Source organism: Bombina bombina, chromosome 1, assembly GCF_027579735.1.
Source record: "Bombina bombina isolate aBomBom1 chromosome 1, aBomBom1.pri, whole genome shotgun sequence".
Lineage (NCBI taxonomy): Eukaryota > Metazoa > Chordata > Amphibia > Anura > Bombinatoridae > Bombina > Bombina bombina.
The window spans coordinates 594,906,550-594,934,071 of NC_069499.1; the positions used below are offsets into that span (position 1 = coordinate 594,906,550).

A 27,522-nucleotide genomic window follows, 5' to 3' on the forward strand; every position below is an offset into this window, starting at 1 on the left:
GTGATCAGTAATGATGTGCATCAGTGGGTAAGACTGCTGTGCTCAAAAAAGCAGAAAGTACCTCATACACTCGTGTCTGATCAGTACATATCAGAGACAGTCAGCTTCTGCCAGGCTGTGAACTTGCCAATAGTAGTAGGTGGTGCCCTTTGGCTCAGCTGATTCACACCATGACCTTGGCTGGGACCCAACAAAAATGGATAATGTTTCACAAGTTGACAAGAATATATATTTTGCATGCGTATGTGTGTTGCTGTTAGGTTTGGGCTATGAAAATGTATTAGTTCTGGAGGTAGTACTTGCTCTATAATAACAAACAAAACATACACAAATACTGAGAAGCAGAGTCTGTCAAGTCATGCATCTCTTAGTAAAAGACTTGCAAAAATAACTGACTGTAATAGGAAGTCCATGGTGTTGTAAACCCTGAAGTAAATTCAGGAGTCAGCTGAGAGACATAATGATTATTTTCAAAGCCAAGCGTTCTCAGACACATGTCTTCCTCGTATGGAACTTAAGATAGAGAAATATATGTCCCAACACTTAGTTCAGTGTATCAATTATGCTTCGCAGCTAATGACTGTCATGTGCTGTGTGTCCAAAAATATTATATTCTAACTTCATCTACAGAAACAGTAAATTCAACCATGAAACTCCTAAGGTGGTCTAGAATAGACAAAAGTACAAACTAACTACAACAGTTTACATATATCAAGAGGAATAAGTCTCCAGCCCACACCTACGCGTAGAGTGCTCAAAATCATTAGCCCCTTTTTCAGTCTCTTGGGGGTATTATGTGCGAGTATATACTTGCCACCATGCGAAAATGACCTACATTGGTGCCTTTCAAAAACATCATTAGCTTGGGGCAACTGGCATCCCGTAGTGGTGTTGCTCGTGAGAGAAGAATACTCACAAATTGGGGATCTCTCTAGTTCCACTAAGTGCAAGGTCTCCCATTTTATTTGTAGGTAGATGAGGCTGGTTACATCCAAGCTGAGATTAACAGCTCTCTCAGGCTCTGCAACATGAGCTTCACATAGGTTTACCTCCATGTGATCATGGAGAAGGTGACAACACACGCCATTTAAGTTAATACAGGCGATCTAGCAGCATAGTAGAGGGTAGGTTCATCTGTGATCATCTGATCCCCTGGGTAAAGACCACCTTCAAACTTTTGGGGGGCTAGCTGAATAAGGTCTCCCTTTGGTACTGTGACCTGGAGTAATAGATATAGTATTGTTTCTAGGCTCAGTTTCATCTCCTGAAAGTGCTGATCTAGTAGAGAGTGTAAGCGGCTTTCCCATGTGTCCAGCGCCGCCATGTTAGTGCCGGTAATAGAATTTCAGCATTCCAGTAAGATTGTGGGATAGTGTTTCTCATGAGCAAAATCACTGTTCTGTTTCAGGCTCTGTAAAGTTAAATCATAATCAGTCCGTGAGTAAAACTGATATATACAGATTTCAGCATTGAAAGCTGCGTAAAGTAAAGGCCGCAACCTCATAAGTTGTACCGGGCTCTGATGCTAGGAGCTGTTTCCATAAGAGTGGGCTCATTAGATGCAGGATCTTTAGTGGGTCATAGATCAAGTTGTGTAGTACAAGATGAGTAAGCTAAAATATCATATTATACAAAAAATGGTTAAAATGCTGGAGCAGCCTGCAGATATGCGACTAGTCATGGCCGCTCCCTGGAAGTCCCCCCTGTTGCTGTTAGGTTTTAAGCACAGTAGCATGTCATTATTATTTGTATTATTAATATTATGAAATAAATAAACTTTAAATGATTTCCTAAAAAAAATAAGTCTAAAATGTAATTTTTCTGTAATTTGCAGGAATAAGAAAATCATTAGCTGAATAATGGGATGTGTACATTGCCATCTTAAAAGGTGAGTATAATAAGAATATAATATATATAATACATCTGTACCTTTAACTGAAATCTGTAGCTATCTTATGCTGCTTCTCACATTAAAGATTTATGAGGGAGCACTCTATTTAGAGTGGAATAATATAGCATTGCAAATCTACTCCCATTTGTAAAACTAACTAAGCTCCTCATTTTCCAAACTATTCAAAAACTGAGTAACAATATGTGTAATGAAAACACTAAAATAACCTAATTTGCTTATGCTTATTCGTACAACGAGAAAGTCAGTGAGCAGGGAGCAAGTGATGTTATAGGCCGCACAACCTTTAGCATAAGAATAGGTATTCTGACTCAGATAGTTGTAATAATGATCTATCCCTTGCTGAGACCTCTATGCCTGGCCTGTATAAGAAGATACAATCACTGCAGACAATCCTTGTCATATAGCTGAACTCACCAATACCTTGTTCATCCACAAAGTTGCTTTATTCTGAATATCAGGTTACAGCAGATAATGAATACAGAAGATGAATGAATGGTTAAAGTATTTTGCGGTCAAAAGATGATACTGATCGTAGCTTGCAATGTATTAACATGAGTGCTTGTTACATGAGGCTGTTAGCTGCAGCCATGACACAGGAAAACATCATAAAACTACAAGGGCGGAGTAATACACAAAAAGGAAATGCATAGTAAGGTCAGAGGTAAGATACTGGAAAACAGGAGCATTACCAAAAAGTGTCAGTAGATGGCAGTACAGAACAAACACAGGGAAGCCTAGAAAACAATGGCATAAAAATATATGATTTCTTAACTATAACAACATGAACATAACAGAGGCTATGTAATATTCTATGCCTCATTGAGGCAGCACACTCCCCGTCTGGCATAATAAATGTCACTATTTAAATCATCACGGAAGTTATGCATAACAGTGTAATTTGCAGAGATGTCTTGAAGACCTGAAAGATATAAGGAGAACATACATATAATGCAACAACAACAATAATATAAACTTCAAGTTGTGTCAATTAAAGTTCAAGATACTTCCATCTTGAAGTCACAGGAAGAATCCAACAGCATACATAAGTAAGTTCAGTCTCCAAAGGGCAAGAGCAAGAGCAAGATAAGTTCCGTGATCGGTCTGATGAAAGTTTTTATAGTCCCTTGTCTTGCAACTTTCACCTCCACCTTACGCACCTTTCCATCATCACTAGGAATGCTCTTTATAATCAGTCCCATGGGCCATTCGATTCTTTCAGCTTGCTGGTCCTTGAGGAGAACAAGATCTCCAACCTTGATGTTAGGGTTCCGACGTTGCCATTTCCTGCGTCCTTGCAGAGTAGAGAGATACTCCATCTTCCAACGATTCCAGAAGCAGCTGGCAAGGTGTTGTACTCGCTTCCACTGATTGTAGCACAGATTTCCTGTTTTAAAGTCTCCAGGGGGAACAGGAACAGACCCAAGCTTCTGGGTAAGGAGGGTAGCTGGAGAGAGGAGAGTTGGGACCTCTGGATCTACAGAAACTGGAACAAGTGGTCTTGAATTGATTATGGCAGATGCTTCTGCCAGGAAGGTGGTTAGAATCTCATGGGTGAGTCTTGTGGATTTCAAGTCCATAAGCATGGAGTCCAGTATTTTACGTGTGATGCCTATCATTCTCTCCCAGCAGCCACCCATATGGGAAGAATGAGGAGGATTGAAAATCCATGTACAGCCCTTTTCAGCTAAAAGGTCTTGAATTGGCCTAGAGTTGAGATGTAGCTCTCGACAGGCTCCAACGAAATTAGTTGCACAGTCAGATCTTAATGTTTTGACTGGTCCTCTGATGGCAAGGAATCGCCTTAGAGCATTTATGAAACTTGAGGCATCCATATATTCTATTACTTCAATGTGTACTGCACGCACACTCATGCAAGTGAACAGCACTGCCCATCGTTTGCTATTTGCTTGGCCACCGGAGTCGAACACTACCCTGATTTGTTTTGGCTTATGTGGATGATACACTCCGAAGAAAGGCAGGTACCAGCACTCTTGGAGTTTTTGAAGTGGTGGAGCTGGCTCGGAATGATCATTGTCAAAGAATGGGTTCAGGTTAGCTATAGGACTGTTTTTTGGAATGCCCCTCTTGTCACGGATACATTTACTTTCTGAGCCAAAGACATTCTGTTGTACACTGCGTATTATGAACAGTTCACTTTCAGCAATATCCTTTGCAGAAAGAAACCTTTGGCACACGTGCCAATCTTGACAGTGAGCATCTGTGGGCTTTGTGTGAAAGCAGTGTGCAATGTGGACTAACCTTGCAATGGTACGTACAAGCCTTGTCCACTTGGAGAAACGTTCAAAGCGTTGACAGCCCAAGACGAGTCTTTGTTCAGTTCTGGTGACAAGGTTTTTGCTTCAGGACGAATCTCTGGATCATTGTCAGGTTCTAGAAGACTGAAGACATCAGCTGTGGTTTCTTCTGGATGATCCAGCAGGAATTCAGGGCCTGTTAACCAAGAAGAATTTGCAAAGACACTTGCAGACACTGGCCTGGTGGCATGATCTGCAGGATTAATTTCAGATGGAACATAATGCCATTGTTTGGGCTTAGATGATTTCCTGTCTTCAACTGACAAGGCTATTTTGTTGTCATCACTTGTGGTACAAAACACTGTGGTACCCGGATTGTCATCACAAAGGATAGGAGTAACATCAGGTATTTGGATGATGTCAGGAGGCTTCTCCCTTACTTCATGATGGCGAGAGCACTGTTTGAAGTGGGATGCACGTCCATTTTCTAATATGTAAGTTTTGAAGGAGTGGATCTCAGATGACGTACGCATACTATTCAAGCTTACATCGCCCACTATCACCCAGCCTAGATCAAGTCTTTGTGCATAAGGGGCATTGTCAGGTCCATTGCACTGCTCGCGTACTTTATGTACTCTGAGAATGTCTCTTCCTAGCAGGACCAAGATTTCAGCATTCATGTCCATTGCCGGAATCTCATCAACAAGGTGCCTTAAGTGAGGATGGTGATAGGCAGCCTCTGGAGTAGGAATCTCTTCCCTTTCGCCTGGTATCTGGTCACACTCAACTAATGTTGGTAGGGGTATGCCTTCGTTTCCTTTGATATGAGAGACCATGAATCCATTTACCCTTCTGCCAAAGGCCTCTATACGACCAGAGCAGGTTCTGAGAGTATACGGTGCTGCATGACCCTCTATGCCGAAGATCTCAAAGAATTTAGGCTTAACCAGGGATCTGTTGCTCTGTTCATCTATTATAGCATACATCCTAGCAACTTTCTCAGGTTGATCCTGTGGGTAAATCTTGACTAGACATACCTTGGCACAGCATTTGTAGTCTAAGCCTTCTCCACAGACTTCTGTGCATGCAGAGGAAACACTCGCTGTGACTGGAGCACGACTTTGTTGCTCCCCGCCATGAATTGAGACAGGGGTGGAGTCAGTTAGCTGCTGTGGGTTGTCTGGAAGTGGAGTAGGATGCATAGCTGTAACGTGTCTGTCGCTACTGCATTCTGTGCACTTTATAACATCTTTACAGTCTTTAGCAAAGTGACCATAAGAAGCACAACACCTATAGCATACTCCAAGTTTCTGGAGAATCTCCCTGCGCTCTTGTAAAGTCTTTGCTCTAAGCCCAAGACATTTCCTAAGAGGGTGAGGTTTCCTGTGAATAGGGCACTGACGATTAGGGTCTTTATCTCTCTCGCCTGAGTTACTCTGGTTTGCAGGAGAGGATACGGGTGATGAGATGTCTGTCCTTTTAACAGATATTGCTCTATTAAAGTCTCTACGTTTAGCTGCCGTGTTATCATACCTTGATAATGTTGGTAAGGATGATGAAGCAGGCAAGTTGGGTTCGCAGAAGCTGAAGCTGGGATCGTTTCTCATTCAGGCTTGATCACTGATGTACCTGCAAAAGTATGAAAACGGAGGAAAGGATACGTTATAGTCTCTTTTGTATCTTGAGCCCTGTTGTGCCCATTTCTCTTGCAGGTTATATGGCAGTTTAGACACCACAGGATTGACACCATGAGCAGTGTCCAGAAAGCTTAGTCCAGGTAGACGTGGGTCTGTCATTGCCAACTCTAGCTCCATGAGGAGGTCACTTAATTCTTGGAGCTTGCGATAGTCTTTGTTTCCTATTTTTGGGAAGTTTTGCAGTCTCTTGAACAGAACGCTTTCTATGGCTTCAGAGCTACCATAGGCTTGCTCAAGTCTTGCCCATGCAGCAACAAGGCCTGCATCTGGGTGGTCAACATGTACTGTTCTCAGTCTTTTAACACGATCTGCAGATTCCGGCCCCAGCCACTTTATGAGCAAATCAAGTTCCTCCTTGGTTGTAAGCTCGAGATCAGCGGTAGCAGCCTTGAAGGTTGATCTCCAGGCCCTGTAGCTCTCTGGACAGTCGTCAAACCTTGAGAGGCTTGTGTTAATGAGCTCACGGTGTATCATGTATCTGGCAAAGTCAGTCAAGTCTGATCTCTCACTCTTTGGTGCCAAAGTAACTTGAGGAACCCCTTGGGTGTGAAGGTTCTTTGGTGAAGAAGGGTGAAGTTTACCAGGATAAAATGATGTTGCAAGAGCATTCAACTGTGGTGTAGTCTCTAAGGCTTCTGCTAGCTGTGGCTTGAGCTGTGGCTCGTCACTGGAAGTCACCATATTGTCAGCAGGAGGTGATGCGGTTTGCTGCTTAGATGCACTTGTGTTGTGGATTTGAAGAGGCTCAGGCATTTGGTGCTGAGAGGTCTCTGTGTTGAGATTGAGAACGATGGTGTTAGTAGTAGGCACAGGAGATGACTCTGTATTGTTGCAAATATTATGCTTTAGCACGTATTTACTAGTGCGTTCAACTGGGTCTTCCAGATCTGCTGGGATATGGCAATCTGAATTAGTACTTTCTCCCATTGCTTGTTCAAGGACTTCCAGCCTTGCTAGCGCTGCTGCTTCTTTCTATTCCATTTGCAAAACCTTTATTTGGGAATCCACCTTTGCTTGCTGGGCAGCTATTTGTGCTTTGCTTTGTGCTTCCTGGGCAGCTATTTGTGCTTTGCTTTGTGCTTCCTGGGCAGCTATTTGTGCTTTGCTTTGGGCTTCCATTTCTGCTTCCCTTCTGATAAAGGAGCTTTGCACTTTTTTGATTCTGCATCAGCACGGGCCTCTATTTGCTTGTCACTTAATGTTGAACTTCTGGAGCGAGAGGATCTAGAAGAACGTGCAGTGAGCTTAGTTGATGTGGATCTATGAGATCTGGTCTCCTGCAGTTGAGCAATGCGGAACTCTGCCTTTTCTTTAGCCATTTGCACTAAGAGATCTCTATGTTGGTCCAGTGCATCAGTCCTAGTCAGTTCTGCTGAAGAATCCTCTATATTAAAGTCCTGTAAGAAGGCTGTGTATTTTGCAGACAGCCGCTGGTAGCGTTCATATGCAGCAGATAGGTGATCTATAGAGTCTATCAATTTGGCTGGTTGATCATTAAAGTGTGACAAAACTGACATGCATTGTGAAATTCTGTCCCATAGGTCTGACAGATTGCTGGAGTACTCATCTCTAGTGAATTCATAGTTTTCTCTGAGTTTATGTGTCGGTTTTATTGTACGTTTGGGTCTTACACTCTGTTCAGCAATATCTGCAGGATCTGCTCCCTGTACGTCTGTGGGTTCAGAGGCATGATGTATCTGCGTAGGTTTGGCTATAAAAGAGTGCTCAGAGCCTTGTCTAAACATTTTTTCAAGTTTTGCAAAAAATGGTACTGTCTCTTTAAGAAGACATTATAAATGTGATAGTGAAAGACAGCACCTATTTACCTTCTGGGGCACAGGAAAAGGGTTAGCCAGACCCCAATATGTGTATCCAAAAGAAGTATTTTTCCAGCCACCAGTTAAACTTTAAAAAGACCTTTATTCATTTCTTACAGGGTCCATCATATCAACAACGTTTCAAACCTATGCCAGGTTCTTAATCATGTCTCATTGATATGTTGTTGATATGATGGACCCTGTAAGAAATGAATACAGGTCTTTTTAAAGTTTAACTGGTGGCTGGAAAAATACTTCTTTAAGAAGACAAACAGCAGCTTAGACAGATGGGGTAACAGTTCAATGCAGAGAAACAGTTTTCAACATTCAGATGAAGTGCAGTAAACTTGTGCGACATGTGCTTTCACAAGATGGCGGATGACCCTGAGCTTGATTGCAGATTAAACACACACATATACATAGCAGGCTGTAGGAATTCTATACATCTTTTGACTATTCTGACTCAGATAGTTGTAATAATGATCTATCCCTTGCTGAGACCTCTATGCCTGGCCTGTATAAGAAGATACAATCACTGCAGACAATCCATGTCAGATAGCTGAACTCACCAATACCTTGTTCATCCACAAAGTTGCTTTATTCTGAATATCAGGTTACAGCAGATAATGAATACAGCAGATGAATGAATGGTTAAAGTATTTTGCGGTCAAAAGATGATACTGATTGTAGCTTGCAATGTATTAACATGAGTGCTTGTTACATGAGGCTGTTAGCTGCAGCCATGACACAGGAAAACATCATAAAACTACAAGGGCGGAGTAATACACAAAAAGGAAATGCATAGTAAGGTCAGAGGTAAGATACTGGAAAACATGAGCATTACCAAAAAGTGTCAGTAGATGGCAGTACAGAACAAACACAGGGAAGCCTAGAAAACAATGGCATAAAAATATATGATTTCTTAACTATAACAACATGAACATAACAGAGGCTATGTAATATTCTATGCCTCATTGAGGCAGCACAATAGGTATATATGTCATGATAAATAAGTAATTACATCAAATGTATTGGTAGAGTATTGAACACCATTTTGAGGTAATACTTTAAGAACGCAGTACCAAACAAACAAAAAACGATTAAAACATTGTGACAACAAATTAAAAACTTAACAGGACTAAGATAAAAGGCAGAACAAAGCAAGAGAAACAACAAAATGACTAATCTCAGCAAGAAACAGTTTTGCATAGTGCCAGGACATTAGCGACTCTTGTCGGCTGTCTAGGATCATGAAATGTAGTACTCAATGTTGACACAAGTTCAACGGTCATCATAGAATTGTTATTCCAATTTCTCTTGTTAAGTGTATCCAGTCCACGGATCATCCATTACTTATGGGATATTAACTCCTCCCCAACAGGAAGTGCAAGAGGATTCACCCAGCAGAGCTGCTATATAGCTCCTCCCCTAACTGCCATTACCAGTCATTCTCTTGCACCCAACGAATAGATAGGATGTGTGAGAGGACTGTGGTGATTATACTTAGTTTCATACCTTCAATCAAAAGTTTGTTATTTTATAATAGCACCGGAGTGTGTTATTCCTTCTCTGGTAGAATTTGAAGAAGAATCTACCTGAGTTTTTCTATGATTTTAGCCGGAGTAGTTAAGATCATATTGCTGTTTCTCGGCCATCTGAGGAGAGGTAAACTTCAGATCAGGGGACAGCGGGCAGATTAATCTGCAAAGAGGTATGTAGCAGCTTATTATTTTCTGACAATGGAATTGATGAGAAAATTCTGCCATACCGATATAATGTAAACTCAGCCTTAAATGCAGTAGCAGCAACTGGTATCAGGCTGTCATGTATGTATATTTTACACTTCAGTATTCTGGGGAATGGCACTTCACTGGAATTATACTGTATGCATAAAACTTTAGCCTAATTTGCAGGGACTAGCAACAGGCTTTTTAATAACACTCAATTTATTAATGTTAAACGTTTTTTGCTGGCATGTAAAATCGTTTAATTTTCTGAGGTACTGGGTGAAAAAATGTTTTGGGCACTATTTTTTTCCACTTGGCAGTCGTTTTATTTAATTTATGACAGTTTACTGATCTCTCTCACTGTTATGTGTGAGGGGGAGGGGCCTTTTTTGGCGCTTTTGCTACGCATCAAAAAATTCAGTCAGAAGTTTATTGTCTTCCCTGCATGATCCGGTTCATCTCTACAGAACTCAGGGGTCTTCAAAACTTGTTTTGAGGGAGGTAATCACTCACAGCAGAGCTGTGAGATTGTAGTTGACTGTGATAAAAAAACGTTTATTTCTGTATTTTTTTTTTTCTGCTATCAGGGTTAGTTATCCTTTGCTAATGGGAGCAATCCTTTGCTAAAATTGTGTTTTTTACAAAGATTTGATGCTATAACTTTTCAGTTTATTAATTTTCAACTGTCATAACTTTTTCTGTGCTTCTTATAGGCACAGTACGTTTTCATATTATAGTAAATTACTTGAAAAGTATTTCCAAGTTGCTAGTTTATTTGCTAGTGTGTTAAACATGTCTGATTCAGAGGAAGATATCTGTGCTATATGTGCTAAAGCCAAAGTGGAGCCCAATAGAAATTTATGTACTAACTGTATTGATGCTACTTTAAATAAAAGTCAATCTGTACAAATTGAACATATTTCACCAAACAACGAGGGGAGAGTTATGCCGACTAACTCGCCTCACGTGTCAGTACCTGCATCTCCCGCTTGGGAGGTGCGTGATATTGTAGCGCCGAGTACATCTGGGCGGCCATTACAAATCACATTACAGGATATGGCTACTGTTATGACTGAAGTTTTGGCTAAATTACCAGAACTAAGAGGTAAGCGTGATCACTCTGGGGTGAGAACAGAGTGCGCTGATAATATTAGGGCCATGTCAGACACTGCGTCACAATTTGCAGAACATGAGGACGGAGAGCTTCATTCTGCGGGTGACGGTTCTGATCCAAACAAACTGGATTGAGATATTTCAAATTTTAAATTTAAGCTGGAAAACCTCCGTGTATTACTAGGGGAGGTGTTAGCGGCTCTGAATGATTGTAACACAGTTGCAATACCAGAGAAAATGTGTAGGTTGGATAAATATTTTGCGGTACCGGCGAGTACTGACGTTTTTCCTATACCTAAGAGACTTACTGAAATTGTTACTAAGGAGTGGGATAGACCCGGTGTGCCGTTCTCACCCCCTCCGATATTTAGAAAGATGTTTCCAATAGACGCCACCACACGGGACTTATGGCAAACGGTCCCTAAGGTGGAGGGAGCAGTTTCTACTTTAGCTAAGCGTACCACTATCCCGGTGGAGGATAGCTGTGCCTTTTCAGATCCAATGGATAAAAAGTTAGAGGGTTACCTTAAGAAAATGTTTGTTCAACAAGGTTTTATATTGCAACCTCTTGCATGCATTGCGCCTGTCACGGCTGCAGCAGCATTTTGGTTTGAGTCTCTGGAAGAGACACTTGAATCAGCTCCTTTAGATGAGATTACACACAAGCTTAAAGCCCTTAAGTTAGCTAACTCATTTATTTCAGATGCCGTAGTACATTTAACTAAACTTACGGCTAAGAATTCCGGATTCGCCATTCAGGCACGCAGAGCACTGTGGCTAAAATCCTGGTCAGCTGACGTTACTTCTAAATCTAAATTGCTTAATATACCTTTCAAAGGGCAGACCTTATTCGGGCCCGGGTTGAAAGAAATTATCGCTGACATTACAGGAGGTAAAGGCCATGCCCTGCCTCAAGACAGAGCCAAACCTAAGGCTAGACAGTCTAATTTTCGTTCCTTTCGTAATTTCAAAGCAGGAGCAGCATCAACTTCCTCTGCACCAAAACAGGAAGGAGCTGTTGCTCGCTACAGACAAGGCTGGAGACCTAATCAGTCCTGGAACAAGGGCAAGCAGGCCAGGAAACCTGCTGCTGCCCCTAAGACAGCATGAATCGAGGGCCCCCGATCCGGGAACGGATCTAGTGGGGGGCAGACTTTCTCTCTTCGCCCAGGCTTGGGCAAGAGATGTCCAGGATCCCTGGGCGTTAGAGATCATATCTCAGGGATACCTTCTAGACTTCAAATTCTCTCCCCCAAGAGGGAGATTTCATCTGTCAAGGTTGTCAACAAACCAAATAAAGAAAGAGGCGTTTCAAGTACAAGATCTTTTATTAATGGGAGTGATCCATCCGGTTCCGCGGTCGGAACAAGGACAAGGGTTTTACTCAAATCTGTTTGTGGTTCCCAAAAAAGAGGGAACTTTCAGGCCAATCTTGGATTTAAAGATCCTAAACAAATTCCTAAGAGTTCCATCGTTCAAAATGGAAACTATTCGGACAATTTTACCCATGATCCAAAAGGGTCAGTACATGACCACAGTGGATTTAAAGGATGCTTACCTTCACATACCGATTCACAAAGATCATTACCGGTATCTAAGGTTTGCCTTTCTAGACAGGCATTACCAGTTTGTAGCTCTTCCATTCGGATTGGCTACGGCTCCGAGAATCTTCACAAAGGTTCTGGGTGCTCTTCTGGCGGTACTAAGACCGCGAGGAATTGCGGTAGCTCCGTACCTAGACGACATTCTGATACAAGCTTCAAGCTTTCAAACTGCCAAGTCTCATACAGAGTTAGTACTGGCATTTCTAAGGTCGCATGGATGGAAGGTGAACGAAAAGAAGAGTTCTCTCTTTCCACTCACAAGAGTTCCCTTCTTGGGGACTCTTATAGATTCTGTAGAAATGAAGATTTACCTGACAGAAGACAGGTTAACAAAGCTTCAAAATGCATGCCGTGTCCTTCATTCCATTCAACACCCGTCAGTAGCTCAATGCATGGAGGTGATCGGCTTAATGGTAGCAGCAATGGACATAGTACCCTTTGCACGCCTACATCTCAGACCGCTGCAATTGTGCATGCTAAGTCAGTGGAATGGGGATTACTCAGACTTGTCCCCTACTCTGAATCTGGATCAAGAGACCAGAAATTCTCTTCTATGGTGGCTTTCTCGGCCACATCTGTCCAGGGGGATGCTATTCAGCAGGCCGGACTGGACAATTGTAACAACAGACACCAGCCTACTAGGTTGGGGCGCTGTCTGGAATTCTCTGAAGGCTCAGGGACAATGGAATCAGGAGGAGAGTCTCCTACCAATAAACATTCTGGAATTGAGAGCAGTTCTCAATGCCCTTCTGGCTTGGCCCCAGTTAACAACTCGGGGGTTCATCAGGTTTCAGTCGGACAACATCACGACTGTAGCTTACATCAACCATCAGGGAGGGACAAGACGCTCCCTAGCAATGATGGAAGTATCAAAGATAATTCGCTGGGCAGAGTCTCACTCTTGCCACCTGTCAGCAATCCACATCCCGGGAGTGGAGAACTGGGAGGCGGATTTCTTAAGTCGTCAGACTTTTCATCCGGGGGAGTGGGAACTTCATCCGGAGGTCTTTGCCCAAATACTTCGACGTTGGGGCAAACCAGAGATAGATCTCATGGCGTCTCGACAGAACGCCAAGCTTCCTCGTTACGGGTCCAGATCCAGGGATCCGGGAGCGGTTCTGATAGATGCTTTGACAGCACCTTGGACCTTCGGGATGGCTTATGTGTTTCCACCCTTCCCGATGCTTCCTCGATTGATTGCCAGAATCAAACAGGAGAGAGCATCAGTGATTCTAATAGCGCCTGCATGGCCACGCAGGACTTGGTATGCAGATCTAGTGGACATGTCATCCTGTCCACCTTGGTCGCTACCTCTGAAACAGGACCTTCTGATCCAGGGTCCCTTCAAACATCAAAATCTAATTTCTCTGAAGCTGACTGCTTGGAAATTGAACGCTTGATTTTATCAAAACGTGGTTTTTCTGAGTCAGTTATTGATACCTTAATACAGGCTAGGAAGCCTGTTACCAGAAAGATTTACCATAAGATATGGCGCAAATACTTATATTGGTGCGAATCCAAGAGTTACTCATGGAGTAAGGTTAGGATTCCGAGGATATTGTCTTTTCTACAAGAAGGTTTAGAAAAGGGTTTATCCGCTAGTTCCTTAAAGGGACAGATTTCAGCTCTGTCCATTCTTTTACACAAACGTCTGTCAGAAGTTCCGGACGTTCAAGCTTTTTGTCAGGCTTTAGCTAGGATCAAGCCTGTGTTTAAAACTGTTGCTCCACCATGGAGTTTGAACTTAGTTCTTAATGTTTTACAGGGGGTTCCGTTTGAACCCCTTCATTCCATTGATATCAAGTTGTTATCTTGGAAAGTTCTGTTTTTAATGGCGATTTCCTCGGCTCGAAGAGTCTCTGAGTTATCTGCCTTACATTGTGATTCTCCTTATCTGATTTTTCATTCAGACAAGGTAGTTCTGCGTACTAAACCTGGGTTCCTACCTAAGGTGGTCACTAACAGGAATATCAATCAAGAGATTGTGGTTCCATCTTTGTGTCCTAATCCTTCTTCGAAAAAGGAACGTCTGCTACACAATCTAGATGTAGTCCGTGCCCTGAAATTTTATCTACAGGCAACTAAGGATTTTCGACAAACGTCTTCCCTGTTTGTCGTTTATTCTGGTCAGAGGAGTGGTCAAAAAGCTTCGGCTACCTCTCTCTCCTTTTGGCTTCGTAGCATAATACGGTTAGCCTATGATACTGCTGGACAGCAGCCTCCTGAAAGAATTACAGCACATTCTACTAGAGCTGTGGCTTCCACTTGGGCCTTTAAGAATGAGGCTTCTGTTGAACAGATTTGCAAGGCTGCAACTTGGTCTTCTCTTCATACTTTTTCCAAATTTTACAAATTTGACACTTTTGCTTCTTCGGAGGCTGTTTTTGGGAGAAAGGTTCTTCAGGCAGTGGTTCCTAACGTATAAAGAGCCTGCCTGTCCCTCCCGTCATCCGTGTACTTTAGCTTTGGTATTGGTATCCCATAAGTAATGGATGATCCGTGGACTGGATACACTTAACAAGAGAAAACATAATTTATGCTTACCTGATAAATTTATTTCTCTTGTAGTGTATCTAGTCCACGGCCCGCCCTGTCACTTTAAGGCAGGTAATTTTTCCATTAAACTACAGTCACCACTGCACCCTATGGTTTTCCTTTCTCTGCATGTTTTCGGTCGAATGACTGGTAATGGCAGTTAGGGGAGGAGCTATATAGCAGCTCTGCTGGGTGAATCCTCTTGCACTTCCTGTTGGGGAGGAGTTAATATCCCATAAGTAATGGATGATCCGTGGACTGGATACACTACAAGAGAAATAAATTTATCAGGTAAGCATAAATTATGTTTTTCATCTGATATAAAGATTTAAGGAAACTGCAATACAATCTTTTACATGTAATTTCGTGATCATGTTGGCCTATTGTTTGATTAAATAAGAAATGCTGTGTGTCTAATATGATCCTGATTGACCTAAATAATTAAATAACAATAAAAACAATAAATAAAGGATAAGTGTGCGCGCCAAGTGCTTTAAAACTTACTGTTTATTATAATTATCTTTAAAAAATATTTGGTAGCTTACTAAAAGCATCCCCATCTGGCATCATTTTGTCAATAAAATCATTTAGGTAAAAACTGGCACATCAGCTGGTAAAGTTATTTGGATTGACAGGATTTTGCCGCTATTTAGAAATGAGTAAAATGACTAGAAATTTACCAAGATAGCTGAATATAGTATATATACACCATGACAGTTCAGGCTATGGGGGATATTTATCAAAGCCTCAACTATGCTGCATTCTCCGGCACCAATACGCTCGCCTAACATTGCCTAACATCGCGGTCGCGGACCTTAATATGATCTCCATATTTATAAAAAAAGCTGTCAAAAAGCTGCACACCAAGTATGGGGCGATGAGCATCGGACTGTTGTTAACTAACAGTCATTGATCCCGCTGCTATTCGGCTTTTTACCAACTTTATTTATACCCTGTCACTAAACGCCGCCACTATACTAAAATGTTTAACCCCTATCCCGCCGCTCCTGGACCCCGACACAACTTTAATAAAGTTATTATTAGATTAGGTGTAATATGTTTTTATTTTTGAGACTGTGTTTTTTTTCCCTAGTAATTTAGTGTTTTTTATTTTTTGTAACTTAGCGTTTTTTTTTTGTAATTTAGTAATTTTTAATAGTAGATTTAAATAATTTGAGTAGGGTTAGGGGTTTTTAATATGTAATATAGTTAATTTAATTGCTAGTATAATGCAATTTTAGTATAATAGGGTAGGGTAATTAATAGTTTAGAATTAGTTTCTTTTAATTCTAAAGGTAAGTTTCAATTTATTTTAAGATAAGGATGTTCATGTTGTAATTTTAATTTAAAGTTAGCTGGTTTTTAGGTTTAGGGGTTAATAGCTTAATTTAGTTTATGGCGATGTGGGGGGCTGGTGGTTTAGGGGTTAATAGGTTTAGCTAATGGTAGTGATGTGGGAGGCCAGAGGTTTAGACGTTTATTTAGTGGCGGCGGGGGGTCCGGGAGCGGCGGGATAGGGGTTAATACATTTATTTAGTTGCGGCAGTATCGAGGAGCGGCGGAATAGGGTTTAATATTTTTATTTAGGTTGCTGCGATGTCGGGGGCAGCAGATTAGGGGTGTTTAGACTTGGGGTTTATGTCAGGGTATTAGGTGTAAACATTACTTGTTTTCTACCATAGAAATTAATGGGATATCTGGCAGCATCAAACATAAGCTTTCACTGCTTTCAGACTCCCATTGATTCCTATAGCATCTGCGGCCTCCAGGGTGGCGGATTGAAAACCAGGTACGCTGGGCCGGAATAGCCGCGAGCGTACCTGTTAACTATTTGATAACTTTTAAAAAGTTTCAAATAGTGCCAAATGTGTATTCGGAACATCTGTAATGATGTAAGCATCGATCTGTGTCGGACTGAAACCGGCGGATCGTATGTTACAGAAAAAACGGGGTATGGACAGCGCTAGGTTAGCTTAAAAATTACCACAACCAAAATACGGATATAGAAATGAGGAGATATGCTATTCCAATGTTCAATAAAAAAAGGATTTTATTCATAAAATGCCATATACTCGATTCTAAGTGGATTCTGACTATATAAATAATTCTATGGTGACCGGTCACATTTAATTTAATGAATTAGATGTACAGACCTATATATAAAGGAATAAATTAGTATTCATATATTCATAAAGTCATATAGGGTTGACAAAAAATTATTTTATTTCTGTTCTAAACCTTATACTGCTAAAATCATATTGTGTTAAAATATCAGCTTTCTATAAAAACACCACCTTGGTGAATAGTTCACAGTCTTTGAGAGCAGTCCCGTGGATTAACAGTTATATTCCTTACCATAGCTCTGACAATGTAAAAGTCTCAGTCAGAACTCCCACTATGCGGGTGCAAGGGAGTACTTAACTTTATACCAGGAGATAATACAGTGCCTTTCTGTGTGGTAATATCCCAATCTTTCAGTGTCACACACTTGCTATAAACCTTGGACTGTTCTCCGTTCTGCGGTGGTATAAATCACACACCTTTGACTCCGTATGTTGGTCCGCTTGTGTTTCAGTGTTGCCGGTCTTCGTTACTTCCATGTCCCGTGTGTTGCCTTAATCAAACGCAGCTTCCCAGCCAATAGCGGCTCTTGAAATTCGGCTTTCTTAGATGAACCCGTAGGGGATGTAAAATATTCTTTCTCTGCGCAGAGATAAGGCTCGAAGGTTCCTGAGCCTATTGGTATACAGACAGGGTCCTTTAATTGACACATTTTGCCTTCTTACACGGCTTTTTCAAGATAAAGGTGTCTGTAGGGTCTTTAAATACCGCTCCCCTTGGTTTCCATTGGTCTATTCCCATTTCTTTTAAGGTGGATTTCTTTATTTAAGGTGGACGGGTCCGTTGTGAACTTGGAAGTGTGCCTGATATTTCTCCCATTTGTACAGGGATATCTCCTGTTATATTTTTTAACAATTCATAATAAAGAAATTTTTTCTTACACAGAGTATTACTCCCATTTGCACAGAAATCTCTCAAGTTATGCTTATTATCTAATTTAAATGGAGATGGTGGTATAACTACCCATGCTAAAACGTTGTATAAATTGATTCTTTGATTGATATGTTGGTCCCTAACTATAACTCTTATTCAAATATATTATAAAATAGCAAGTATATGGCAAATTCGTAGCATGGAATAGTTGAAAGTTTCAAAAATCAATTAGGAATGGGTCGATATAAAATATTTGATATTAAATTTCCCAACTTATACATAGGTTACACCTATATTCTAGTTTAAGTAGGGGGGGAATTGTTGTCAAACGAAAAAATGTTCAAGTTATGCAGAGTTAATCTATATTCTTTATTTTATAGATTTTAAAAAATTTGGTATTATATCCATGTCTTAGTCTAAAATGAAGGTGGTCAGATCAAATTCTTTAAGGTCCCTAGTTTATTTATGTAATATGTGACACAAAGGTGTTTTTATAGAAAGTTGATATTTTAACACTATTTGATTTTAGCAGTATAAGGTTTAGAACAGAAATAAAATAATTTTTTGTCAACCCTATATGACTTTATGAATATATGAATACTAATTTATTCCTATATATATAGGTCTGTACATCTAATACTTTAAATTAAATGTGACCGGTCACCATAGAATTATTTATATAGTCAGAATCCACTTAGAATCGAGTATATGGCATTTTATGAATAAAATCCTTTATTTTATTGAACATTGGAATAGCATATCTCTTTATTTCTATATCCGTATTTTGGTTGTGGTAATTTTAAGTTAACCTAGCGCTGTCCATACCCCGTTTTTTCTTTCACATTATCTCTTACAGCCTTTTGGGGAAAGCTGTTCATAGGTACAGCAAAAAATTACCACTAAGGGTTGCGCTGTGAAATCCTCATAGACTGAACGGATCATATGTTACGTCACAGATTTCAACTTTTGCCAGTCTGTAGGCTTTGATAACTAGGTCGGATCAAGCTCGCCACAATTACACTGCGGAATTCCAGCGTATTTGCGGTTGACGGCTTGATAAATATCCCCCTATAGGTTTGTGGGATCCATTAATCCCTAAGCACAAATCAGAGGCAACTGCTGTCTTCCCAATCATGGCAAGATTACAAGTGGAGCGCAAACATTTTCATGATAGTTTGCATGCAGGTTAAATTGCACTCATATTGCAAGTTGAATGCAATCACAATCACGTAAGCGTCATCGCAATTTACGCTAGAATCATTAACGCTATTTTGCGAAATTAAACAGTGTCACAAAACACATAAAAAATACATTACAAAGTACAGTTGCACTCATAAATAACACTGTCTAATAAAAATTATTATTAAAAATATTGCACAAAAAAGTTATAAGGGCTCAAAGATATGAGATCTCAGTTGTTAGGAAAAAAAATATATATATATTTGTGTGTGTGTGTGTACATAGTTATTTATTTATTTGTATGTGTATATATGTATTTACAAACACAAGGGGGGGTTGGTTAAGCACACCACAAAAAAAAACAAAACATTTTTAAGTTTTTAAAATACTAGCACACATATTGTGGGAGTGCTGCCAAAAGACCAAAAAAAGACAATGACTAAGATCCCAACTTTATTTAAAGATATATAGGCTTAAAGTCTTGCAGCATATAATTTTTCTTGTAAATGTTATAAACATGTGGATTCAAGTATTTGGATGTGCGCCAACCCTCTCTGTTGTTTTGTATATGTATTTACAAACATATATACTCATATACTCATATAAACCCATAAAAACAGATGTACACATATAAATACATATTTAGAAGTGCATTAGAGTCCTTTGCAATTAAGTAGATAATATGTCTGCAATATTCATTTTTAATAAAGTGTTATATTGTGTATTTATTGTAAAGTGTTTGCATTCCAATGTTAAATATATATTCCTATATGTGTGTGTGTGTGTATCTATACCTATATATAATCATGTATATATATATATATGTATATACAGTGAGTGCAGAATTATTAGGCAAATGAGTATTTTGACCACATCATCCTCTTTATGCATGTTGTCTTACTCCAAGCTGTATAGGCTCGAAAGCCTACTACCAATTAATCATATTAGGTGATGTGCATCTCTGTAATGAGAAGGGGTGTGGTCTAATGACATCAACACCCTATATCAGGTGTGCATAATTATTAGGCAACTTCCTTTCCTTTGGCAAAATGGGTCAAAAGAAGGACTTGACAGGCTCAGAAAAGTCAAAAATAGTGAGATATCTTGCAGAGGGATGCAGCACTCTTAAAATAGCAAAGCTTCTGAAGCGTGATCATCGAACAATCAAGCGTTTCATTCAAAATAGTCAACAGGGTCGCAAGAAGCGTGTGGAAAAACCAAGGCGCAAAATAACTGCCCATGAACTGAGAAAAGTCAAGCGTGCAGCTGCCAAGATGCCACTTGCCACCAGTTTGGCCATATTTCAGAGCTGCAACATCACTGGAGTGCCCAAAAGCACAAGGTGTGCAATACTCAGAGACATGGCCAAGGTAAGAAAGGCTGAAAGACGACCACCACTGAACAAGACACACAAGCTGAAACGTCAAGACTGGGCCAAGAAATATCTCAAGACTGATTTTTCTAAGGTTTATGGACTGATGAAATGAGAGTGAGTCTTGATGGGCCAGATGGATGGGCCCGTGGCTGGATTGGTAAAGGGCAGAGAGCTCCAGTCCGACTCAGACGCCAGCAAGGTGGAGGTGGAGTACTGGTTTTGGCTGGTATCATCAAAGATGAGCTTGTGGGGCCTTTTCGGGTTGAGGATGGAGTCAAGCTCAACTCCCAGTCCTACTGCCAGTTTCTGGAAGACACCTTCTTCAAGCAGTGGTACAGGAAGAAGTCTGCATCCTTCAAGAAAAACATGATTTTCATGCAGGACAATGCTCCATCACACGCGTCCAAGTACTCCACAGCGTGGCTGGCAAGAAAGGGTATAAAAGAAGAAAATCTAATGACATGGCCTCCTTGTTCACCTGATCTGAACCCCATTGAGAACCTGTGGTCCATCATCAAATGTGAGATTTACAAGGAGGGAAAACAGTACACCTCTCTGAACAGTGTCTGGGAGGCTGTGGTTGCTGCTGCACGCAATGTTGATGGTGAACAGATCAAAACACTGACAGAATCCATGGATGGCAGGCTTTTGAGTGTCCTTGCAAAGAAAGGTGGCTATATTGGTCACTGATTTGTTTTTGTTTTGTTTTTGAATGTCAGAAATGTATATTTGTGAATGTTGAGATGTTATATTGGTTTCACTGGTAAAAATAAATAATTGAAATGGGTATATATTTGTTTTTTGTTAAGTTGCCTAATAATTATGCACAGTAATAGTCACCTGCACACACAGATATCCCCCTAAAATAGCTATAACTAAAAACAAACTAAAAACTACTTCCAAAACTATTCAGCTTTGATATTAATGAGTTTTTTGGGTTCATTGAGAACATGGTTGTTGTTCAATAATAAAATGAATCCTCAAAAATACAACTTGCCTAATAATTCTGCACTCCCTGTATATATATATATATATATATATATATATATATATATATATATATATATATATATACAGTATATATACAATATATATACTGTATATAGACATAAATGTATATTGTACCAAAATACCATCAGCTATATGTATAAATATGTATTTCTGAATAAATAGAACATATTCTGCTATGTGCAGAACATTGGAATGTTAAATATTCATATTTTCATGTCGGGTTAGCGCATATGATAATATGAGTTCGGGTTTACGAGAGTCAGCTGTTTTTTCTCCACTTTTTTTTCTCCATTGAATTCTATGGGGAAGAAGCTATCTTTCGCACAACAGTTTAATTGTGCTAGAAGTAACCTGTTTGCGCTTGTCGGGTAAGCGCGAGGGCGATACATTGTTACTTTCAACTTGTAATACCAGCGTAACCCAACAAGCACAAAAAGTTTACTTCTAGCGCAATTGGCGCATACTTGTAATCTGGCTCTCAATAATTTATTTCTGGGAAAACAAAACATAGTAAATGACAGAATTGTCAAATATAAATACGTTATTAACTAATTACCACTTTATGCACATGGTTGGTGAGGAGATTTCCTTGGATTTCAGTTTTGTAACAGTACCAAATAAATGTAGCACTTGACTTTCTTCCCAACTGAGAAGTGTCGTCTCACAGATCGTATGTCCTACATGCAAATTCAACTCTAAGTGAAACTTTCATTATTCAGATAGAGCAAGCAGCAATTTGAACAAACACTTTCAAGTTGAGTTATGTTCTCAAAATATACTTTATTCTTGTGGTATCATTTGTTGAAGGGCATACATAGCCAGGTTCCGGCCCATGCATGTATCTGAAGAACTATATGGCAGCAGTTTTGCAGCAATGTATGCAACAAAGTAATACATTGTTGCATATACTGCTGCCATCTAGTGCTCAAAAGTGTATGCAGCTGTCTAGCTAAAAAAGTCAAATATTTAAAATAAATACAATCTATTCTCTGCACGTATCAGTTACCAGCAGATACTGTATACTACATGAAATAAGAAAAGGTTAATGAATTGGAGTATTGGTTTGGGAATTAAATCACTTTATTAAGTTAATATAAATGACATTATTAAATCTACTTGTTTACTGTGTTGAAAATAAACCCACACCACACACTCATCAATAGTCAAAAACATATTAATTGAAAATTAAACAAAAAAAGAGAAAGGTCTCAGAAAACAGGGAAATTGTTCTCCAGGCAAACCTTGTTTTATTTTATTATTTATAGAGGTAAAGAGGCCTATTTATCAAATGTCTATCGGACCTGATCAGTGCGGATCAGGTCCGACAGACATCGCTGAATGCGGAGAGCAATACGCTCTCCGTATTCAGCATTGCACCAGCAGACTCGCGACCAATCAGCCGCCAGCAGGGGGTGTCAATCAACCCGATCGTACTCGATCGGGTTGAATTGTGGCGATCTCTGTCCGCCCAGAGCAGGCGGACAGGGTTATGGAGCAGCGGTCTTTAGACCGCTACTTCATAACTGCTGTTTCAGCGTTGTACTGTTTTACTTGACTTTCTTCCCAACTGAGAAGTGTTGTCTCACAGATCGTATGTCCTACATGCAAATTCAACTCTAAGTGAAACTTTCATTATTCAGATAGAGCAAGCAGCAATTTGAACAAACACTTTCAAGTTGAGTTATGTTCTCAAAATATACTTTATTCTTGTGGTATCATTTGTTGAAGGGCATACATAGCCAGGTTCCGGCCCATGCATGTATCTGAAGAACTATATGGCAGCAGTTTTGCAGCAATGTATGCAACAAAGTAATACATTGTTGCATATACTGCTGCCATCTAGTGCTCAAAAGTGTATGCAGCTGTCTAGCTAAAAAAGTCAAATATTTAAAATAAATACAATCTATTCTCTGCACGTATCAGTTACCAGCAGATACTGTATACTACATGAAATAAGAAAAGGTTAATGAATTGGAGTATTGGTTTGGGAATTAAATCACTTTATTAAGTTAATATAAATGACATTATTAAATCTACTTGTTTACTGTGTTGAAAATAAACCCACACCACACACTCATCAATAGTCAAAAACATATTAATTGAAAATTAAACAAAAAAAGAGAAAGGTCTCAGAAAACAGGGAAATTGTTCTCCAGGCAAACCTTGTTTTATTTTATTATTTATAGAGGTAAAGAGGCCTATTTATCAAATGTCTATCGGACCTGATCAGTGCGGATCAGGTCCGACAGACATCGCTGAATGCGGAGAGCAATACGCTCTCCGTATTCAGCATTGCACCAGCAGACTCGCGACCAATCAGCCGCCAGCAGGGGGTGTCAATCAACCCGATCGTACTCGATCGGGTTGAATTGTGGCGATCTCTGTCCGCCCAGAGCAGGACAGGGTTATGGAGCAGCGGTCTTTAGACCGCTACTTCATAACTGCTGTTTCTGGCGATTCTGAAGACTCGCCAGAAACACGGGCCCTCAAGCTTCATTCGGAGCTTGATAAATGGGCCTCAAAGTCTGGAGTGTGCCCTGAGCAGAAATGAATACACTTGAAAAAGAAACCCTATTTAAGAAATAGGGAACAAAAGAATGCTCTTTTAGCACTAAATAGTGGTAAGAGGTTAAATATAAGTTTTACTGGTAGTACAAATAAAATGACAGCTACAATGATTAAATATGATTAAACTATTGCGGCAACCTTTGTTGTAAAGGAATTGTTAAAATGTTTGAATTCAAATATTACACAAATTGCAATGTTGCTAATCCCTAAGTGTGTGCAGAGGGATCAAGTGAAAGGTTTAGGTAAGATGGTATTTTAACATATTATTTATGGAAACCTCTATTTGGGAAAAACCCTCCATCCCCTGTATTGGGGTAGAGCAAGCGTTCCGTTACTGTTAATAACCCCTTCCCATCCTTCCCACCATTCTTTAGCACAAATATCGATTTGAATTAAATCATAAATTAAATTATAATGGTCCTAAACAACAAAGTGCAAGTTTAAAATAGGTGAGATGCCCCTGACGCGGTCGCGTTTCACTTTATGCTTCCTCAGAGGGGTAATTAATTATTCATTTAAGTTGATACATTGTAATACTGTTCAGTATTCTGATTTCTCTTGTAAGGTGTATCCAGTCCACGGGTTCATCCATTACTTGTGGGATATTCTCCTTCCCAATAGGAAGCTGCAAGAGGACACCCACAGCAGAGCTGTCTATATAGCTCCTCCCCTAACTGCCACCCCCAGTCATTCTCTTGCAGCTCTCGACAAGATAGGAAGTATCAAGAGATATGTGGTGACAGTGTAGTTTTACCTTCAATCAAAAGTTTGTTGTTTTTAAACGGTACCAGCGTTGTACTGTTTTACTCTCAGGCAGAAATTAGAAGAAGAGTTCTTCCTGGAGGTTGATGATCTTAGCGGTTTGTAACTAAGGTCCATTTCTGTTCTCACACATAACTGAAGAGTATGGGACAACTTCAGTTGGGGGAACGGTCTGCAGATTACCTGCTTTGAGGTATGTTCAGTATATTTATTTCTAGAGAGATGAATGAGTTCTAGAAAATGCTGACAGAGCCTTGTGTATTTGAGGTAAGCCTGATGCAGTGATTTAACAGCGACTGGGATCATGCTTACAAAACAGGGTAATACTCTTATTACTTAGTGACAGTTAAACGTTTACATGAATTCAAAAATAGGAAGTTTTTTTCTCTGAGGGAGATAAATCTTTATTTGGGGCCTAGTTTCCACATGGCTAATCAGATACTTCTAGGAGTATTTTCTTAAGGCCCCTTTGGCATCCAGTACATGGTGGGAGGGGGCTATTTTAGCGCTCTAAATGCGCAGTTCTAATTCAGACTGAGACATCCAGCTTCCCTAGAGGAGTCCTCTGGCACCTGAGGACCATTATAAGGTGTTTATTTCTGCACAAAATCGTACTTGAGGGCAGGTAGGAGCCTCAGCAGAGCTATGGCAGGGTGCTTAACTGTCTTGTAACGTTTTTAACATTTTTAAATCCGGTTTGGTGCCTAAGGGGTTAATAATCCATTTGCAAGTGGGTGCAATGTTGCTTTAGTCCCTTACACAAAAATTTTTTCAAAGACTTTACTATATTTTACACTGTTTTGCAGTTTGTGTTAGTTTTTTTCTCTTAAAGGCACAGTAACGATTTTGTTTAATTGCTGTTTCACCTTTATTAAAGTGTTTTCCAAGCTTGCTTGTCTCATTACTAGTCTGTTAAACATGTCTGACATAGAGGAAACTCCTTGTTCAATATGTTTAGAAGCCATGGTGGAAGCCCCTCTTAGAATGTGTACCAAATGTACTGAAATTTCTATAAACTATAAAGACCATATTATGGCGCTTAAAGATTTATCTCCAGGGGATTCTCTGACTGAAAAAAGGAGATTATGCCATCTAGCTCTCCCCATGTGTCAGAACCTATAACTCCCGCTCAAGTAACGCCAAGTACATCTAGCGCGTCTAATTCTTTTACCTTACAGGACATGGCGGCAGTTATGAATGCTACCCTCACAGAGGTATTTTCCAAACTGCCAGGGTTACAAGGAAAGGGAGACAGCTCTGGGGCTAGAACTAATACAGAGCTTTCTGACGCTTTAATGCCTGTGTCCGATATACTGTCACAATACTCAGAAGCCGAGGCAGGTGAGCTTCTATCTGTGGGTGACATTTCAGACTCAGGGAAGGCGTTGCTTCAGTCTGATTCTGAAATGACAGCGTTTAAATTTAAGCTTGAACACCTCCGCTTATTGCTTAGGGAGGTTTTAGCGACTCTGGATGATTGTGACCCCATTGTGGTTCCAGAGAAATTGTGTAAAATGGACAAATACTTTGCAGTGCCTGTTTACACTGATGTTTTCCAGTCCCTAAGAGGTTTTTGGAAATTATTACTAAGGAATGGAATAGACCAGGTGTGCCGTTCTCTCCCCCTCCTGCTTTCAAAAAGATGTTTCCCATAGATGCCGCTGTACGGGACTCGTGGCAGACGGTCCCTAAGGTGGAGGGAGCAGTCTCTACCCTAGCTAAGCGTACAACTATCCCCATCGAGGACAGTTGTGCTTTCCTAGATCCTATGGATAAAAATTGGAGGGTCTCCTTAAGAAATTGTTTATTCATCAAGGTTTTATTCTCCAGCCTCTTGCATGCATAGCCCCAGTTACTGCTGCAGCAGCTTTTTGGTTCGAGTCTCTTGAGGAGGCTCTGCAGGTGGAGACTCCGCTAGACAAAATTCTAGACAGGATTAAATATCTTAAGTTAGCTAATTCCTTTATTTCTGACGCCGTTTTTCAGTTAACCAAACTAACGGCTAAGAATTCAGGTTTTGACATTTTGGCGCGTAGGGCGCTATGGCTTAAGTCCTGGACAGCAGACGTTACTTCAAAGTCTAAGCTTCTTAACATCCCCTTCAAGGGACAGACCCTATTCGGGCCCGGCTGAAGGAGATCATTTCTGATATTACTGGAGGAAAAGGTCACGCCCTTCCTCAGGATAGGTCCAATAAGAGGACCAAACAGAATAATTTTCATTCCTTTAGAAACTTCAAGAGTGGCGCAGCCTCAATTTCCTCTAATGCAAAACAAGAGGGAAATTTCGCCCAGTCCAAACCAGTCTGGAGACCTAACCAGGCTTGGAACAAGGGGAAGGCATTAACAGTTTGTGGCTCTTCCCTTCAGGTTAGCCACAGCACCAAGAATCTTTACGAAGGTTCTAGGGTCCCTTCTGGCGGCTCTAAGGCCGCGAGGCATAGCGGTAGCCCCTTACCTAGACGACATTTTGATTCAGGCGTCAACTTTTCAAATCGCCAAGTCCCATACGGACATTGTTCTGGCCTTTCTGAGGTCTCACGGGAGGAAAGTGAACATAGAAAAGAGTTCTCTCTCTCCTCTCACAAGAGTTTCCTTCTTAGGAACTCTGATAGATTCAGTAGAAATTAAAATTTTTCTGACAGAAGTCAGGATATCAAAACTTCTAACTTCTTGCCGTGTTCTTCATTCCACTTCTCTGCCATAAGTGGTTCAGTGTATGGAAATGATCGGCCTAATGGTAGCGGCAATGGACATAGTTCCGTTTGCCCGCCTACATCTCAGACCACTGCAACTTTGCATGCTCAACCAGTGGAATGGGGACTACACAGATTTGTCTCCTCTGTTAAATCTGGATCAAGAGACCAGGGATTCTCTTCTCTGGTGGTTATCTCGGGTCCATCTGTCCAGGGGAATGAGTTTCCGCAGGCCAGAGTGGACTATAGTGACGACAGATGCCAGCCTTCTGGGCTGG

General features: G+C 40.4%; 1 long non-coding RNA gene across 1 annotated transcript in view; it reads left to right on the forward strand.

Annotated features, from left to right (window-relative positions):
* LOC128645702 (uncharacterized) overlaps positions 1–27,522 on the forward strand; it is a 77,406-nt gene that overhangs the window by 28,726 nt on the left and 21,158 nt on the right. The window contains exon 2 of the long non-coding RNA XR_008400136.1: positions 1,835–1,888. This is a non-coding gene — a long non-coding RNA (uncharacterized LOC128645702). The remainder of the gene's footprint in view (positions 1–1,834; positions 1,889–27,522) is intronic.